Source organism: Cryptomeria japonica, chromosome 3, assembly GCF_030272615.1.
Source record: "Cryptomeria japonica chromosome 3, Sugi_1.0, whole genome shotgun sequence".
Lineage (NCBI taxonomy): Eukaryota > Viridiplantae > Streptophyta > Pinopsida > Cupressales > Cupressaceae > Cryptomeria > Cryptomeria japonica.
The window spans coordinates 426,834,613-426,843,013 of record NC_081407.1 but is presented as its reverse complement, the minus strand read 5'-3'; positions in this window follow the sequence as shown (position 1 = coordinate 426,843,013).

Here is an 8,401-nt window from a genome sequence, read left to right as displayed (position 1 = left end):
ATTTCCAAAGGTCCCAGACAAACCAGAGATTTAAGAGGAACCAGAGTAATCAGAGATGGTTTTGGGCAGACTTTCCTTCGTGCTCGTCATGACCAAGATCCTCTTTTGATTGTTGCTTTGATGGCTCCTGGTGAGAAAATGATCAATCGTCTGGCAAATAAGTAGACTAAAGCACAACTCTACAACAGTTTGAAAAGGCAGAATCTTGAGAAACATCAAAATGTTGGTTTTCCTCACCTCCCAAGTTCATCCGCTTTTCAGAATGGTGTGTCTTCAAAGTACCCTAGCTTAGATTCTTGGGCAAGTAAAGTGGCAACAAGTCCAAACAACATCCCTCTTCAATCAAGGAAGCCCAACTTTGCTCCTTCTAAACAGGCCTCTCTATTCCAAAAACAAACTCACCCTATGCGCTTTATAACCCACTTCTCGACCCCCAGAGTTTCACCTAGCCATAGGGATCATAGGGCTTCGGGCTTAAAAAAACCCTTTCCTCCTTGGCAAGTCCCTCCCTTTGAACATAAACTCCAAAAATGGAATAGGAAAGGCATGGGGAGTAAGCTTTTTGTTCTACCTTCGGATTCTCTAAATCCAACAATTACCCGCCTTAAGGAGAATGCCCTTTTTGCACAATGGTGCGGCAGCCGAGGGAATATTATGTCGTGGTGGACCTCTTCTTTTCCAAGAATGATCTCAGTCAAACCATTGCAGAATGATTTTTTCTTTTTAGAGTGTGCGGACTCTACGTTGAAAAATGCAATCATCAATGGCAGTCCGCTATTTTTTCAAGGCTTGACCTTCCATTTCCTGGACTGGAAACCAGGCTTTGATCTGGTGAATCACAAATTTCAGAAATATCTACTATGACTTTCTCTAGTTGGTCTTCCATCTGAGTTTTGGTGTTCGGAGGCCCTTTTGAAGATAGGAGATGCTTTAGGATCTCTAGTGGGCACTGAGGAAGACTTCTTGAATGGCCTTAAAGGGGATGTGGCCAATATCTATGTAGAGATAGATCTAAAACAAGGCTTTTACAGTAAACTAGAGATAATCTCAGAAGTGGGCAGATGGAAGCAGAAAGTTTTGAGATTGGGAAAGGAGATCCTTGGCAAATGCGTTATTCAAAATCAAATTATTTGCAACTGCTCCTTGGCTGCAACTAGAGGTACATTATCTCCACTCCAAGTAGTTATAGTTTCAAATAATAATGTCTTGAATCCACATAGGGAGGTCAAGGGATTGGTGATTCCAATGGATCCGCCTGTTTTAGAAGTTGTTCTTACAACCGATGATATGAATCTATAGATGGAGAACAGGGGATTGGCTTCCCCAACTGATTCTCCTATTCCTGTAGCCTCACACCATCTTCAAACTCCAAGATCCTCTTGGCTCTCAAATGATATGTTAGCAAACCTGAAACAATCTCTTCCAGGTGCTGGGTCTCTTTCTCCTCCCCTCCTTTGTCCATATTTTACCCCTCTCATCCTGTCCCCATTAGTTAAGATTCAACCCAATAAAACTACAAGGAGTCTGTTTGGTCAAAAGAAAACCCCTTCTCTGATTAGAGGTGCCTTCAATATATTCTCTCAAAATCCCAGAAAGGTTTTAAAAAGGAAGAATAAACTCAGGCGAAAGAGAGCAAGGGGTGCTCCAACATTAATAGAATCAAGAAAAGGTAAATTTATGCCTCTAGCTAACATTTTACAGGAGGAGGATGTTATTGCAAATGACATCAAAGATGACTTGGAGGTTGAAGATGACTTCTACATCTCAGAAGGAAAGATGTCCCTAGTTAAAGCTCTGCCCAATTTGCCTCTTAATCCTCTTCCTTCCCCCTTGGAGTCTCCCTCAAAGGATATCACTGATTGCTTGATCTCCCTAGTTATAGAGCCTCTGTCATCAAAACACTGTTTCAATCTATCGGCTAAGCTCCCTTATCCGCTCTTGTTGTCGCCTTCATTGATTCCACGTGATTTGGATATGCCCATGGATCAAAAGACTTAGAGACTCCTTCAGGACTACATGAATGATGATGAAGATTTAGACTTAGTCCTGGATACTCCCTTAGCTGTAATGTATTCTAAGATCAAGGAGAAAAGGAAACTAGGATTTCATCAGTTTCTAGAAGGAAAGGAGAAACCTGATTTTGGATCCTCCCCTCCTAAGAAGGGCCGCAGATCTTTGACTGAAGTAAGAACTCAAGATGGGGCAGCAAAGAACCAATCCAAAATTACAGACCTTTGGAAAGTAGGGAAGGAAAAATCCCTTCCTGAACAACAATGAAAATCCTGTCTAGGAATGTTAGGGGTCTCAATGCCCCTAACAAACAGAGGGTGATCAAGAGAAGGATTCTTTTGGTCAACGCAGATTTCACCCTCCTTCAAGAAACTAAATTAGGTTGCCAACAAGATGTTTCCTTTGGTGTTAGAATTATTTTTTTATTTCAAGCATCTCTTCAATCAACAGTTGCTTCAGAGGGGCCTCTGGGGTCTAATGATAATCTAGAAGCCTTCTCAAGTTCATGTGGAAGGTGTTGCTTCTAACAAAAAATGGTTGCTAGTCAAGATCACTCACCTTCAAACAAATTCTTCATTTTTTATCATCAACATTTACGAACCAACGTCTCCTCAAAACAAGAGACTCCTTTAGCTTTTCCTTGACGGGGTCATATCCCAACTATCTGATCAATGACTCAGTATAGGAGGTGACTTCAATGCCATCAGGTATGTATCAGACAAAAGGGGAGGCATTATCAGGCTAGGTAGATCTCAACAAGATTTCAATGATTGGATAGATAGGAATGCATTCAGGGGAATCCTTTACATGGACATATATGAGAAAAGAATTTAGTAATATCTCAGAGAAAATTGACAGATTTTTCTGGCTGGGGGATCTCATATCTTTTCCTTTTTTCTTTGAGTGTTCAGTTCTAGCCTATTCAAGATCAAACCACTTCCCCATTATACTCTCCCTTCAAGGTGTTCTTGATACCTCTAAATCTCCCTTTAGATTTGAGAATATGTGGATGAAAGACCCAAATTTCCTTACTTTGGTAGAAGATTGGTGGAAAGAAGAATCATTTGAAGGCTCCAAACTCTATTGCTTCATTTCAAAGTTAAAACTTGTAAAACAAAAACTGTTGCAATGAAATTCTTAACATTTAAAAAACATCTTTTCCTCCAAAAAATCTTTAGAAGAGTAGTTGGCAGTTTTAAATGATAAAATTATTTCTGAGGGCATTGATCAAGAATCCATTGAACAAGAAAAGAGTTTGCTCACGAAGTATGAGGATATGCTATCCAAAGAAGAAATTTTCTGGAGGTAGAAGTCCAAAGAGAATTGGCTCCGGATGGGAGACAAGAATACAAAGTTTTTCCACAATGTGACAAAGATTCGCAGGAGCGAGAATTGGATTTCTAAATTGGATTTGAATCAGAATCAAACTATAGAGGATCTTTAAGAGATAAAGAGAGAAATTATTACATATTACTCTAATATTCTAAACAATGCTGAAGGCTTCCACCTGATAGAGCAGGAAAAGTTCTTGGCTTTGATTCCAAAGATTATTACAAATGAACAAAATAAGAAATTAAATGAGAAATTCTCTCTGGAAAAAGTATCTCAAGCTCTCAACCAACTTCCTTCTGGAAAGGCTCCTGGCCCAGACGACTTCCCTATTGAATTTTTCAAGAAATGCTAGCATATTTTGGGACAAGAACTTACTCAAGCCTTGGAATGTGCAAGAAGATCAGGCAACTTGCTCAAACAAATCAACAATACATTCATAGCTCTTATTCCAAAAAAAGAAAAAGCATCTAACGTAGGGGATTTCAGGTATATCTCCCTATGCAACACAATTTATAAAATCCTCTCAAAAGTCATGACAAATAGCATGAAGCCCCTTATGGACTACATTATATCAAATGAGTAGACTGGATTTGTCCCTGACCGCTCAATTCTTGATGGGGTCATTGTGGCTCAAGAAGCCATCTACACTCTTCAAAGCATGAAGAAACCAGGTATGATAATCAAGTTAGATATTTCAAAAGCTTATGACAATGTAGATTGGTGGTTCCTTTGCAAAATAATGCAGGCTTTTGGTTTTGACAAAAAATGGATCAACTAGGTCTATGAATGCATTTCTACACCCAAATTTTCAATCTTGATAAATGGAAAGCCAACAGGTTTCTTCTCCTCGTCAAGGGGCATCCGACAAGGAGATCCCATATCACCATTTCTCTATATCATAATGGCGGAAGCTTTAGGGAGGGCAATTAAATCAAGACAATCTAACAACCTTCTAGAGGGAGTCAAAGTAACCACAAATTATGTTGTCACACACCAACAATTTGCAAATGATAACCTTTTGTTGGGTGCAGCAAAAGTCAAGGAAGCAACTCAATTAAAAATGCTTTTGGAATCCTTTGGAAAGGCCTCAGGACAAATCAGCAACAAAGAAAAATCAAAAGTTTTCTTTTTCTCCACTCCCATCCCCATACAGGCTAAGATCCTTTGAATCTTCAACTACAAAGCAGGAACACTCCCATGCATACACTTGGGCATTCCAATTGACAGAGGACCGAGGAACACTAAGCTTTGGGATCCTCTAAAGATAAAGATGGATCAGAATACAAACTCCTAGAAGGGGATCATAATACAAACTCCTAGAAGGGGAAATGGCTTTCATGGGCTGGTAGATTAGTTATGCTCCAAGCAGTGATTTCGGCTCTTCCCATTTACCTTTTATCCTTTTTGTCTCTAACTGCCAGTGCAAATTCCTTCATCATCAAGAAGATGAGATTTTTTTTTGGCAAAATGCTGAAGAAAAGCAAAAATTTTCCCTAATTGCATGGGATAAAATCATCAAACCTAAACCAATGGGGGGTTTAGGAATTAAAGATCTTAAATCGCAGAACAAAGCCCTAGGAGCCAAACTAGTTTGGAAGTTCATAAAAGATCCCAAAGCAACATGGGTTAGGATGATGGCAACTAAATATCTACCAGATGAGGACCCCCAAAACCTCCTTAGAGCTAACTCTCATTTGAAGGGTTCTAGAACTTGGAACTTCATTGTCTCTTGCAGAAATTTAATTTCAGACTCCCTGTCTTGGGATATTCATGATGGAACCTCTAGCCTTTTTTGGGAAGATTCATGGGTAGGATACCCTATCATTACAAATTCTCTTAACATTCCAACAGCAGAGCATTGGCTTAAGCAACACTGGGGATCCCAAGTCAGTGATTATATGGTTTTGGAAAGGATCTCTAGCATGCAAGGATGGAGTTGGAAGTCTATGGAAGGATTGCCTAATCCAGCTACCAAAATAAAACAACTTTTAGATCTTATAAGAGTAAGAAATATCAACCCTAGAAGAGGGAAGGATACTCTAATTTGGGCTTCCTCAAAAACAGGTCAATATAATACCAAAGATGACTACAAAGTTCTAATTAACTCTCAAAATCAAGAGGAGCAGGACATTCCAGTTAGGCTCTTTTGGAGCAGTAAGATCATTCCAAAAGTAGGGATGTTTGCATGGTTAGCCTTCAAAAAGAGAATTCTTACGGCATAAAAGTTTACTAAAATGGGCTATGAAGGCCCCTCTAGATGCATCATGTGTAAAGCCTATGCAGAGGCAGTTGACCATCTTCTCCTGAATTGCCCCTTTGCCTCAAAATGTTGGCGATGGCTTTGTGCAAAATTGGGGTGGATATCAGCATTGCCTAATGACATAATCTCCCTTTTCCAATGCTGGCCTCTCTCTTCGAAGGAAAGCACTTTGAGTCAGATTCTGGAAATTTCTCCGTCCTGCCTTGTTTGGGAAATTTGGAAAGAAAGGAATCGAAGACTCTTTGATAATAAAGCCAAGAGATTTGAATCAGTTTTAAGCTCAATTGAACCTCAATTGTTGAGACAATAAACTGCAAACTAGCTTTCTCAATAGACTCGTCTAAAATTTTCTCCTCTTGGGATGAAAGTATAAGAAATAACTGGCAACGAATCAAGATTCCTCCTTCTTTTGGGCAAAAACCTAAGGCTCGAAAGGAATCTATTTGGACTCCTAAGAACGAGTGGTAAAAACTAAATTTTGATGGAGCCACCAAAGGTAACCTAGGCCCTTCCGACATAGGATATATGATTAGAGACCACTCAGGGTCAATCATTGGAAAAATGGCCAAGCCAATGCCACCAAACACCAATAATATAGCATAATTTAAAGCTTTACTATTAGGCCTACTGGATCACATCAATCATGGGTTAAGAAACATCATAGTGGAGGGAGAATCAAAGATAGCAATCAATGCAATCAAATTGCAGAAAACTCCAAACTGGCGGCCACAGGCAATTCTGGATAGCATAACTGACAATCTGGCGAATCTAGAGTAGTATGAGGTTAAACATATCTACAAAGAAGCGAATATAGAGGCAGACGCTCTCTCAAAATCTGCAGCAGAAGGCATTTCTATTCACCGGTGGAAGCAGGGAGGCAATCATCAAGGCTAACCTACAGAGGTTTTAATTTTAAATTCTGCAGCAACGGTTTCCTCTGTTTTGATGAGAGCATGGAAGGAATTCTCAAAATCAACCTAATTTGCCTAGCAGAGCCTTTCCTTTTCATTTTTTCAAACTTAATCTTTGGCGTTAAAGTTTGGTGGAACGACTACTTCTTTGAATTCAAACTTTTCTGCCAAATTTAAGAGATGAAACGGACACGCCATCGGTGACGTCACTCATTCTTGGTCTTGTCAAAATAGAATTCTTCCACTTGCCTCTCGAAAAGCCAGCCTGCGGTCCGCCGTCATTCTTAGTACGAGGCATGTGTTGTCCATGGGATAGAGATAAACCCATTAGCCGGGAGATTTGGCATGATTAGAGACAGATATCCTTCGCCACCTTTGCAGACAAATTCATTGCAAGACATTTCTCATAAATGCATGTTGAAGAAAGTACTATCAAGCCTTTGTTAAGATTTCTAATGCAAGTTATTAACTATTCTATCCCTGCAAGCGCATTCAAAATAGGTTAAGCTGCTACAGACCCTCGACAATCATCAAGGAGACACAAAATCCGGAAGCTATGTCTAGTGAGGAGTCGTCCGAGTTCATTATGCATGTCTATCCAAGGCCAACTTCATGCTTTGGCGCAGACACTCCATCTCCCTTTCGGCTTCCACCCGCCAAGTTTCATTTAGGAAAATCACAGATTTAAGACTGAAGAGGCTACTGCTATATCCCGAGCCAACGGTCATTCTGGCTGTAAAGCTTATCCTGGGTAGTGGACATATTAGTAGGGAGGAATACCCCTGTGACACCACCAGTATTTCGTCTAGGTTTGTTGGCTCCCTCATGGACTAAAAGCTAGACAAGCAAGCAGTTTGGATCTTCACCAAGAGGCTATTCCCAAATGACATTCTGCAGGAATTGCAAGAGATCCTTAATAAGACATGTCATGATTCAGGGGCTCCTTGGCCGAGCGAGAGAATTCGCTTCAACGTTCTCGACGAGCTTATCAAATTTTATCCTTTTTTGCTTGATCTTGCTTGCAAGGACCTTGACAAGCACAAATCATTTGTAGGTATGGGACTTAGATTGCTCAAATGGTGCTTTCCCGGGGAGAATCCAGAAGATTTGGGTAGGGAGGAAGAGCTTCTTGAATTTACTAGGCTTAATGGTATCTTGCCCTCAAAAACAGAAGAGGAGGAACCCCATGCAGAACAGGGCAGGAGAGGTAGTGGCAGAGGTTCGGGTCGCAGTTCTGGCCGGGGTCGAGGACATCCTCTGAGTAGAGGCTCTGGAAGAGGCAGAGCTCCAACACCTCCTACAGAGCCAGATGAAGACCCTTAATCAGATAGATTTTCCATGTTGGGAGTTTTCCTTTGAGACGTTGCAGAGCCTTTAGTTGGCTGCTTGGTTTTTTAGTTTTTTAGGAAAAATTTAAGAAAATTTCTCTGTTAAAGTTAAACTTTCATATACTCTGCAAAGATTTTGATTATTGTAGCTCTAAACTTTGAAGGTTTTTTGAAAGGCTGAAGAGGTTTCTTAAGGTTTAATGTTTTCAAGACAAACTTATTTTCATTCTGAGCTCAGAATTTTTTGTGGGTAGTGGAGTTAGTTTCCCTCTCTGTGCATACTCACGGATTTGGTTTCAAAATGTCTGTCTTAGGCCCTCTGGACTTTTTGGAAACCTGGACTTTTATGTTGTAATCTCTTTTATTAATTAATATATAAATATGGCTCTGCCTTTATTGATCATTTTTTTTTTTTTTTTTTATGTGATCAATGATACTGGCAAGACACCTTTAATCCAAACACTTAAATAGATTATTAAATAAGACGTAAAAACGTAGGAACTCAAAAAAATCAACCTCTAAATTTGCAACAAAGTGAATTAAATATTCCTTTTCAACCA